General features: G+C 44.1%; 1 pseudogene; it reads right to left on the bottom strand.

The window, feature by feature from the left end:
• Positions 1-1,121: 1,121 nt before the first annotated feature.
• On the bottom strand, positions 1,122-11,473 carry LOC140522776 (gastricsin-like; annotated as a pseudogene).
• Between the last annotated feature and the right edge of the window lie 292 nt (positions 11,474-11,765).

Here is an 11,765-nt window from a genome sequence, read left to right as displayed (position 1 = left end):
ACAAGTCGTGGTATATGAATATAAAGGAATGCTATTGTGCAGTAACAAATGATGAACAGGCAAATTTCAGAAAAACCTGGAAAGATTTGTATGAACTGATGCAAAGTGAAATGAGGAGAACCAGAAAAACATTGTACAGAGTGATCAGCAGCCTTGGGTGATGACCAGGTATGAATGACTCAGCTCTTCTCAGTAACACAGCGATTCAAGACAAGTACAGAAGAGTCATTAAGGTCAACAAGATCCACATCCACATAAAGAACTGATGGACTCTGAATGCAGATCAAAGCACATGGTTTTCACTTACTTTATTTTTGTTGTTGTTGTTGTTTCTTCTTTTGATTTGCTTCTTCTTTCACTACCATGAGTGATATGGTATGTTTTTATATGAGAGCACAAATATAACCTATATAAAATTGTCTCCCATTTTTGGAGGATTGGAGGGGAGGGTGGAGAAAAATTTGGAACTCAAAATCTTGTAAAAATGAAAGGTAAAAATTGTCTTAACATGTAATTTAGAAAAAACAAATACTACTGAAATGTGATGAGAAAAATGCAGATACTCCTCAAAAAAACTTCCATTTTACTTAGGGGAAACAACATATAGAAGAGTTCAGCTTCAGGAGAAAGATCCAATGATCCTTAGCATTCAGTGGCAAGGCCAATGACAAGCCCCAGGATTTTTTTGCCAAAGAGTTGTTGGAAGCCAGAATGGTGCACTGATCAGGAACTACCTTCCCTCCCATCCCACCTCAGACTTCATATAACATTTTCTTTGAAGATTCTCTAATGGATTTATCATGTGGTTACCAGTGCTGGTATTTCTCTCTCTGTACAAGACTGTAAGCTCAGTAACAGCTGGGATCATGTCATAGCTAACCTCTGGAGGTACCAGCACCAACACCTTCTACATGGTTTCCCATGCAATAAAGGCTTGATAAATGCTGAATGAATGGACAAATGAATGAAGAAGGATTAGAATGATTTTTATTTATAGGTTCCCAGGCCCTGCAATGAAGCTTCTGAATTCATCAGGAGAGAGAGAAATGGAGGGAGTAGGACAAGAAGAGTTGAGGACAATCTCAAGAGGCAGGGAGATAAAACTAGGGTGGAAGAGGAGCTTAGGCCAGGCTGGTGAAGCCCACCCTGTTGTTGGCAAGGTCAAAGACAGAGTAGTAATTCCTCAGGAAAATATCCTCAAGGATCCAGAGGGGCTGTCCACTCTCAGAAGTCAGGGAAATGGTCATGATCTCCACCTCACAGTAAGTGCTGTCACCCTAGAGGGGAGAAGAAGAGGAGTCCATCAACCAGGTCCACTTCCTCTAGGAAGCTGCCTTTGACTCTGGAAGTGGGACTCAGTGAGCAGGAGATATTTGCCTTAGGCTTCAGCTTCTTCCTCTGGGCAGGAAAAGTTCTAAATCTTCTCTAGAAAACCTTCAGTGACCACCCCATCTCATAAGGACCTGTCCCTCCCTTGGATTAATCTTGCCACTAAGGAGATGGGAAGGTGGGGTGGGAAATGAAAACTCTCTGCTTGGTACCATTATTTTCTCTCTTTGTTCAACCTCTTTTTCACATATATTGGAAAATCCAAAAAAGCCCAGATTATATTTTCTAACTCTTCATATCCTTTCAACACACACACACACACACACACACACACACACACACGTGCATACACTTGTGCCTTACACTGTGCTGAGCACATCATTTAATGTTTGTTATTGACTGATTCATTAGTATATCACATGAGACACGTTGAACTTCTTAGCACAGTGTCTGGCCTATAGTAAGCATTTAACAGATGTTCTGTTTATCACCTATCTCTCTATCCATCTATCTAGCTCCCTACTTATTTGCCTATCTATGTTTATGCTTTCACCCTACAGTCCAGGAGAATTTCCAAAATGGGATATAGGAGACAAGTCAGGAAAGATGCCCTGAGGAAGGACCAATCCAGTAATTTGAGAAGGCTAAGTTGACCTCTAACCATCTCTTTCTGCTCTTGGCCCCAAGCCTAGGACCTGCAGAATGGAACAGACAGCCCCATAAAACATTGAACTCCCCATCCCTGAGAGTATTCAAGCTGATGTGGAAGACTGCCTCATGGAGATATTGTAACTGAGATGACACTTTTGTGTGGGAGCTGGACCATATTATCACTGATGACCCTTCCCATGCTGAGAGTCCAGGATTCTATCAAATTACATCTTCGATGATTTATGTAATGAAGATGTATCTGTTTCCCCCATTCCCCTAATCCTGTGTTTTTTCATCTTTTTCATCCCAAGGAACCTGGAGGAGAGGGAGAAAGGTATATATGAGGGTGTGATCTGGTCCCTCCTTTAACCCATAGTTCAATTTTCACCTCCCACCCAAGATGTAGAGTAGTTCCTCTCTCCTTTACTCTCCCTGATCGCAGAGACCACCCCTGAGAAGGCTAAAATGCCTAGGTAAGGTAATGAAGGGGACTCACCAGAAGGATGTAGGCAGAGGGAGGAAGGGGGAAGTCCACACCATTGATGTTGAAGGTGAGGGTAGGCAGGCTTTGGACATTGCTGCAACTGACCAAGTACTGGGGGACTGAGACACAGGAAGAAAGATATGTCTGCAAGAGGAGGTACTAAGGGCTCCATCCTATCACGAGTCCCCAGAGCTTCTAGAATATGTTCAGGATAGAGTTTCCTGGCCCATGTTTTACCTTCCGTGATCCACCCTCTCCATACCAGCCCTGCACCAGAATGTTGATCAAACCATACCCCAACCAAGGGGCTCCTAACTCTGAATGTAATCCTTATGAACGGAGACAGTGGTCAGAGCTGCGGAGTTTTGACGGGAGCCAGTGAGATGATGATAGCTTCTGTATGTTTAGCACTTTAAAGTTTACTGAGTACTTTCCTTCCAGCAACCCAGTGAATGCTGAACCCAAGTATAATTATCTCCATTATGTAGATGAGGAAACTGAGGCTTAGAGAGGATCCTTTACACCTCCTTCACCCTCCTCAGCTCCAATGTACTGCATCAGCTCAGAGAACATATCCTGGGGAACACTGGGAAGGAAAGTGCCAGTGTCCACAATAGCTTGGCAACCATCAGAGCACCAGCCAGTAGACTCACCACCAATGGAGAACCTGAAGGAAGACAATCAATGATGAGAAACAAGTCTTGGTCATGTGCCTTTGCTCCCCTCACCTGCATTCAAGGACCTCTCTCCCACATCAGTCTCAATTTGTCTTTTGCTAATAAAACACCACTCCTTTCATTTCAGAGAAAAATCAAGGTTGAGGAATCTCCAGCCTGGGTCATCTTGGTAGTAACCAGGTTAAAGCAGCTGAATCTACTGGACTTATCCCCTCCACCTTGAGCCAGGATTTGGGACAATGGAACATTTCTTATTTCAGGCCCCTTCCCAGATTAGGGGCATGGGTCCCACACCTCCATTCTCTTTACTCATCTTTCTTATTTAAAGACCAATTATAGAGTTGGTCCCTCTAGACTTGATCTCATCCTTTTTTTTTGGTAAAATCTATTTTATATAAAGACTCAGGATATCAACCCACAGGAACCATGACTTTTCTCCTAAGACTTCAGATCTCTTCCCTCTAGAGCCCCCATTTTTCCACCCTGAAGTAATAATCTTCATTAATGTATCCATTCTAAATCCCTCTCCTCCTCTCTCCACCACACCTCACATACCCACTAATGCCAATCTGCCAGTAAGCTTCCTCAGTGACAGAGGCCCAGTAGATGTCCTCAGTGTACAGGCTGGTGTCCATGCCTCAAAAAGGACTTCATCACCATTGCCAGAATTCTCATCCCTGAGGATACAGGGAAAATATTGGCTTTGGGGAATAGGCAGGGACTGGCAAGGGAAAAAGGGTCCTTGTCTTTCCCTACTTCCTCCCACAACTGTTCTTACTCAGGCCACAGTCTCTGATTACTCATCAGCAAACCTTACCCCACTGCTCTACTTCTCACATGAAGGAAGAGCAGGCCAGTCAAAGTCCTTCCTAGCAACCAGGGCCAAGTGGTCAGTGAGACTTGGAGTTGAGACCTGTGAGGTCACCAAAGGGCAGTAGGAAGATACATCTCCTAGGTCTCTGAAGATTTAGAGGAGTGGCATGGTTTTTGTGTTTGTCCTTTGTTCTTGAAAAGGACAGTGATGTCAGGCAGATGATGATATGACTTTGATTTGAGTGAAGGAGGGCTGTGTAGCCAGCCTTACTTTGTCCTCCAGAGCCACCTGAGTCCAGTGGTCAAGTATTCATCAGAATGACTGGAGATTGCCCATGATTCCAGGATTAGAGGGGCAACTAGGTGCAGTGGGTAAGTTACTGGCTCTAGAGTCAGGAGGACCTGAGTTCAAATACGACCTCAGACACTTCCTAGCTGTGTTACCCTGGGCAAGGCACTTAACCCCAATTGCCTTTAAAAAAGGCTAATATTGGTGGACTATAGAGCAGCATGGTAGAGAGAAAAGAGAGGTGGTTTCCCGGGGCCAGCAAGCCGGAATTCTAGACCCACCTCTGAATAGAATATTTGTGTGAAACTTAAATAACTCACTTAACTTCTCATTGCAATTTCCAAAGGGTATAAACTGCATTGAGGCAGGTAGATGGCACTGCAGTGTATAGAGTGCTGGGACTGGAGTTAGGAAGACTCATCTTCCTGAGTTCAAAATCATTTTGAGACACTTAAAATCTGTATGCCCTTGAGCAAGTCAATTCACCCTCTTTGCCTCAGTTTCCTTATCTGTAAAATGAGCTGGAGAAGGAAATGGACAACCATTCCAGCATCTTTACCAGGAAAAACTCCACATGGGGTCTCCAAAGACTCAGACATGATTGAACAACCACCCAGATACGTTTCACTGGCAGAGAGCTTCCTAAGTGAGAATTCCCTATACCAATGAAATCTCAGGTCCTTCCTCTTTCCCTATCTAGTTGCTTTATCTGTAAAAGAAGGTTGGATTAGGCAACCTCCAAGATTCTTTCCAATACTAAACTGATGATAAGGACAATGCTCTCTGTAGTTTCTCTTGGCTCTATATCCCTCAGAGTTTGTGAATATAGACTGGAAAAAAGGGAAGAATTGTGATTGCAAATCTCTGCCTGGTCTTCCAAAGTTCCCCGACCTGGCTATCAAAGTCATGATCCACGGTTCCCCAACAGACACTAGACTTGCCAGCTAGGTCAGTCTTCTCACTATCACCCTCACCTGCCTAAGCTTATCAAATTGATCCAGAAACTAACCAACTCCTATCAACTAAACCCTTATAATAAGCCCCTTGAGGGCAGAGATCACCTCTTACCTTCCCTATATCCTCTCCCCTCCCCTCCCTGACCCATCCCCAACCCCATACAACCCACATGGCTGGTGTTTAATAAATACAAAAGAATTCATCAATTTTCCTATTGGGAGATGAGAAGAAAGGAAAGGAAAGAGCCAGAGAGGAGCGGTCCTTAACCTTTTTATTTTGTGTGTCACAGATCCCTTTGGAGATCTGGTGAACCCTGTGACCCGTTTCACAGAATCATATTTTTAAATGAATAAAATAAAATTCATAAGATTACAAAATAAAGTTATCATATTGAAAAACATTTATATATGTATATCCATACACATATGTACATATACTTATGTATATATATATATATATATATATATATATATATATATATATATATATATATATATATACACATATATATATTCATAAAGCTGAGGTTAAGAAGGTCTCGCATGGAGAATTTCTCTGCTGGAGAGCAGGAGACCAGACAAGATCAGGAGGTGGCTGAGGAGGCAGAGGAAGAATTAAGCCAAGTTACCTACCCACTAAGGTAGAAGGCAAAGACGGGCAGGTCCTCCTGCTGTAAGCCCTGCATGACAGTGGTGGCCCCACCAGAGCTGATGGCAGGATAGGCCAGGCCCAGGATCCCATCAAAACTGGCATACACAAAATTGCTGCCAGGCTCAGTCTCACTCAGGCCAAACTCCTGGTTGGTGATAGAGATGCCCTGGATCTATGGGGGTGGGGGAGAAGTCCATAAAGAAAGGGTGGTTCAGAAGGAGGCCATAGGCAGATAACTTTTTCCCAGACCTAGGAATGAGTTTAATCTCCCCACCTTAATGAGACAAGTGATGAGAGGGTCATAGGCCACTCAGACTCTGTCCTGATGTAGCTCTTGGGGTGGGGAGGCGTTAGAGTAGAAATAGTACCTATGGAGACTTAGGGCCTTTGCTTCACAGGGCCAGCATGATTCATACTTTGATCCTCCTCGCCACATGCCTCATGTTCCTTAAGGCTCCTGAAATCATACTAAACTCACTACAGAAGGAAGAGGCTGAAATCCAGGGAGGCAGAGATTCCTCTCATCTATGGCCACTCTCTCCACAAACTTAACAAGAATCTTAGGTTCCCCCTATTGCCTCTGGCAAATGGACTCCCACATGTTCTTGCTCCCAGGTGTCCAAGCCCCATAGCTGTACCGGGTTCCCCTGGTCCACTCATGCACTCCCCTTTACCACATGTCCCCCATTGCCACTCACTGCCACAGTGTCATAGCCAAAGACTCCAGTCAGGATCCCTGTTCCATACTGAATAGAGAAGGTCTATTCACTTCTGGAGATGGTGGAAAAGTCACTGGGGTTGAACTGGGGATGAGTGGCTGTTCACACAAAAAGAAGATGTAGAGCATGTAGAGGATCAGCAGGTGCCAATAACTCTGGATCTCATCACTATATTTCCCACTTCTCTGCATTGTAATGCAATGGAAAGAACATTCATGGCATCAGAAGATCTGGGTCCAAGTCTCATCTGTGGTACTCAGGAGTCACATGACTCTGAAAAAGTCATATAACCTTTTAAAGCTTCAGTTTCCCCATCTATAAAATGGTGATAATACGTGTACTCTACTCCCCATTTTATGTAGTGGCTATAAATTTGTCAGCGTTAAAGTCTGATATCACATGGCTGATCATTATTATCACTACCACTCTCTCTGATGGCCCTAACATGAAATCACTTATTCACCTCCAGCCCTCAGCCTGGGGCAGTGAAAATTTGACATACTGGAGGGGAGAGGTAGGTCCCTCAGGGGAGCCAGAGAGGGTCAGAGGGAGAGGGCAGAGGAGCACGCTGAGAAATACTGCCACAGATTTTTCCCTTTCATGTCTGTTCTTTTCTGAGTGGAATTTTCATGTCTGTAACCTTGAAGCATGCCCTTTATTCTCTTTTCCATTTAACCCCTAAGGTCTTCCCCAGCTCTGTCTCCAAGAATCAAAATCCATCTTCAGGACCCAGTTCAAGTGTTGATTCCCATATGAAAGCTTGCCTGAGCACTGCTAGCCCATTGGGAGCTCCTTCTCCCCCAAACTCCTCCAACACTTACTGTTGCTAACTCCAAATCTGACACATAATGACATTGCTTTTTGGGGGGTCCCATACCTGTGATTCTGCGAGTCTGTCACCCTCACAGTGTGAAAATTACGTGAAAATTACAGTCTTAGATATGCAGCACTTAGAAAAGAGCCTAGCACACGGTAGGCACTTAATGCATCCTAGCTGATCTACTGATTGAGAGTCTTAAAGAGATGCTTTGGGGCAGTAAGGACAACCTGCTGGTGGTCACATGGTCACAAAGGAGCAGAAGCAGGATTGGCATTGAGGCTTTCCAAGATCTATACGGAAACGTTGGGAACTGGGGTGAGCTAAAGTTTGGAAGGTTTGATCCACTACCACCTTCCCTGACAGTGGGCTGCAGCTTCTAACTATTTATGTCCTCTACCCCATCTCATGCCATCATGTCTCATCACACCTTTCATTGACTCTCAGCTGGTTTCTCTTCACCTTTCTTTTTCTGCCCAGTAACTAGATCTCCAGTGACCTAAACCCAAGGATATTCACCAGGGCTAGAGCAGGTCTATGTATGTCCTGTTTACCAAGAAAGATGACAGAGCCATTTCCAAGTCTTACACTTCCCTTGCATTCCCTCCCATAGATACACAGTAGTTGCATCATAAAAATGTGTAGGTTGGAGTGGAATACAATGAGATAAAGGTTATTCTTCTCAGCTCTGCTTTGGTGTCCCATGTGACTGAAAAAATTGCTAGTCCATTCTGACCGCAATTTCACCTAGCAGTCCTTCCTTGCCTCCTTTGAGATAGGTGCCATATTTTCTGTAATTGACCACTTTTCCCCTTCCTTTCTTTTTCCCTGTCCCCGCACTCCTCCTCCCGCTGGGGTACTCACTGCAGACCTCGCTCTGGCAATAGAGGGAGTTCACCCACAGGCTGGAGGAACTAGTGTCAAAGAGAACCAGGAAGTTCTGGGCTGGGGTTCCAATGCTGATTTCCCCATAATAGGACATCTAGGGAGGAAGGTTGGGTCAACATACTGCAGAGACCTGTCCTGTGCCTGACATGTAGTAATTGCTTAAGAAATACTAATTGTCCTGTCCTCACAGATAATCCCCTGTCCACCTAAGGTCTAGCAGCCTCTAGCAAGCCTGGGCTGTGGGCCCAAGTGCATTCTATCCTTTAAACCTGCCTCCTTCTTCATCGGCCAACCATGGAGTCACAGAAACTCAAGAATGCAAAGGCCTCCAGGGACCATTCAGTCCAACCTATTGCTGAAAGATGCTTTCTATAAAGCACCTGACACATGGTCATCTAGACTTGGAATGAACAATTCTGGGGAGGGGAAACCTGATTGACTCAGGAGGCATTTTGTGATAGCTCCAATGAAAGGTTGAATTTTTTTTTATCCTGTCTCAGACTTTCCATTTCTCCCTATTTAGTTTCATTATATTGGATTTGACCAAGTACCCTACCCTCCCAAGATCTATGGTTCCTGATATTGTCATCCACACTGTTCCTTAGCTATTCAAATTTATCCTTGTGTTACCTGCCAATGCAAGAACATGGCAAGGCCCATCTTGTGTCTCAGCATGGTCAATCACTTTAAAATAGAAGATCCTTCCAGGCAAGGACTTTGTCCCTCTCTGTCAAACTGAGAGTTTCTTGAAGGTGGACAGCATGTCCCCTTTTTTCTTTCATACAGGGCCCTCCCCCCCAGCAGATGCTCATCATAGTTGATTGGCATACTCTGAGTTTAGGATCCCAAGGGCCCCAGGAGAGCAGAGTAAGCCTTTACCCTGAAGAGAGAAGATGCTCACTCACATCCATATAATTGGTGCGGGGCTCATAGCCAAGAGCAAACTGTTGGAAGTACTTGGTGGAAGGTCAAGTTTGCATTTCTTTAAGAAGTCACCCAGCACCCCCTTTTCCTTCATCACCTTCTTCATGGACTTGAACCTCTTCAGAGGGACCCTGAGAGGGGGCAGGAGAAGGTGCTATCAGTGCAACTGTCCCAGGACACCCTTCCTCCCTGACTCAGTCAATCCCACCCACAATCCAGTAGCAAAACCTCCATAGACCAGGAGCAACAAGAGCTCAGAGACAGGAGGCATAACTCCCTCCTATCTTTGCTTTGTCTCTGCCCACGTGGTTTCTTTCAGACCCAGCTTTTCAGCAATGAGGTCTTACCCTTCTCACTTCAACTACCATCTTTGAGAGAAGACCTTCCAAGATGGCCTCTAGCAGGTAGTATGCTCTTTCCTTACTCAGAAATTCCTTTATATTGACTTGGTATGTTTTCATTCACTTGTTTTAGTCATGTTTGACTCTCTGTGACCCCATTTAGGGTTTTCTTGGCAACAAAACTGGAGTGGTTTGACATTTCCTTCTTCCTCTCATTTTGCATATAAGGAAACTGAGGAAAACACAGTCAATGACTTGCCCAGGGTCATACAGCTAGGAAGTGTCTGAGATCAGATTTGAGTTCATGAAGATTAGTCTTCCTGACTTAAAACTTGATACTCTTTATCCATTGCCATACCACCTAGCTGTGTCTTTGTGTATATTTTCTTTTACTTCTTTTGTCTCCTTTTTTCTTGGCATGGTTTCTATTTTTTTCTGTACATAACTCCTATTCCCCAGGCAGCTAGGTGACATAGTAGAATGAGTTCAAGACCTGGAGTAAGGAAGACATGACTTCAAATCTGCCTCAAACAGTAGCTGTTTGACTTTGGGCATATCACTTCACCTCTGTCTACCTTAGTCAATTCAGTTGCAAAATGGCAACAATGATGTAACCCCTCCCTCAAGTCCGTAAGTAGAGGACTTTCTTCTTATTAGTGAAGGTGAATGACCTGCCTTGAGTGAGGGGGAAGAGGGAAGTTGGCAAGAGGTGAGACAGCTCCAATCCTTGGGAATCCCTTTTGGGACTCTCCATACAAGAGTCTCCTTTGAGGTCCTCTTTGGGACTCTTCAGGGCCAGTCCCATTTGGAACACTTGGAACACCAGTTTTCTTTAGGACTCTTCAAGGACTGAATTGCATCAGGTGCTTTTGGCTTCCAGCTTCAAGAGAGAAGATGGAAGAGACCAACACCACTGCAGGTGACTGAAGGAAAGGACTCTGGGAAGATGTGAGATGAGCAAACATGTCTCCAGCTAGACAGATCAGGGAGTTTTCTCTTAGGTTCAACCTATGACATTCTCTTGGCTGGCTGAGTTATTTCACTCTCAATGGGAGAACTTCTCTATATTGCTTGGTGCATATTCTCCTATGAATACCTTTTCTGATTTCTGTTTTGTTATGATTTGGACAAATGAGTTTTCTTTGCTGTTCTCTTTGCTTGCTCATTATGGAATTGATATTTATGAGAAAGGGGTCAAGTCTTGAATGTAGAGTTTGGGTTCCCCCTTCTCCCCAAAATGACATAGTGATCAGAAGTTAGATGGAACCAAGTTATATCCTCAAACTAAAGATATTTCAGGGAGCAGATGGGTATAATTTTAGTCCAGAGAGTGACCTCCAGGCCTAACCTCCTGGCAGGAATGAAAGATTCCCTTGGAGAAGGGTTGAAAGAGAAGAGCCAAGAGAGTTCTACTCTGCCTCCCTTAGTGCCCCCACAACAACAGTCCTGCAAAATATATGCACATTGGCCTCAGCACCACTCATTTCCCTCCAAAAATAACATCTACTTCCCAGGCTGTTGTGAGGATCAAAAGAGATAATATTTGTAAAGCACATAGTGCATAGCACATAGTAGGTGCTTACTAAGCACCTTTCTTCCACCATCCTGTCCCTCTGTCCTCATAGAATGTAAATTTCTTCAAGAACTATTTTTTTTTAAATTGTCCTGTGTTTGTCTTATACACAGAAAGTGCTTAATAAATGCTTGTTGATTTTAATTGAATTGTCATGGACATTGAAAATTCTGGGTTGGAGGGTGAGGATGGCAAGGATGAGCCTAGGGGCATTGAGTCAATACATTATTCTGGCCATTTCCTTGTGGTCCAGTTTCTTTGAGATCCCTTTTTGCTTTTCAGAAATCTTGGCGCTGCAGACTTACTTGATGATCACAGAATGACTTACCTTTCCTGTTCCTCCTTCTTTCCTAGGATCATGGGATCATAGACCTGAAGCTGGTAGAGACTTCAGAGGTCCTCTAGCTCAACTCTCTCATTCTGACCCTCAGAAAATTAAAATTAAGGCAGCTTAAGTGACAGATGCAGGATGTGAATCCAAGGGCTCTAACTGCTAAGTTGAGGTGTTTATACTTTTTGAAAATATCTCATGGGCCTTGTCTACTTATTTTATAGCCAAGGGAGCAGATACATGGGTCAGTAGATCAAGATAAAGAACATGGAGCCAGGAAGGCCTGCATGCAGATCCTACCTTTGATGCTTACTAGATATA

Source organism: Notamacropus eugenii, chromosome 2 (genome assembly GCF_028372415.1).
Source record: "Notamacropus eugenii isolate mMacEug1 chromosome 2, mMacEug1.pri_v2, whole genome shotgun sequence".
NCBI classification, from domain to species: Eukaryota; Metazoa; Chordata; class Mammalia; order Diprotodontia; family Macropodidae; genus Notamacropus; species Notamacropus eugenii.
Note: the sequence above shows the minus strand (reverse complement) of the source record. Positions and strands in the feature narration are given on the sequence as shown.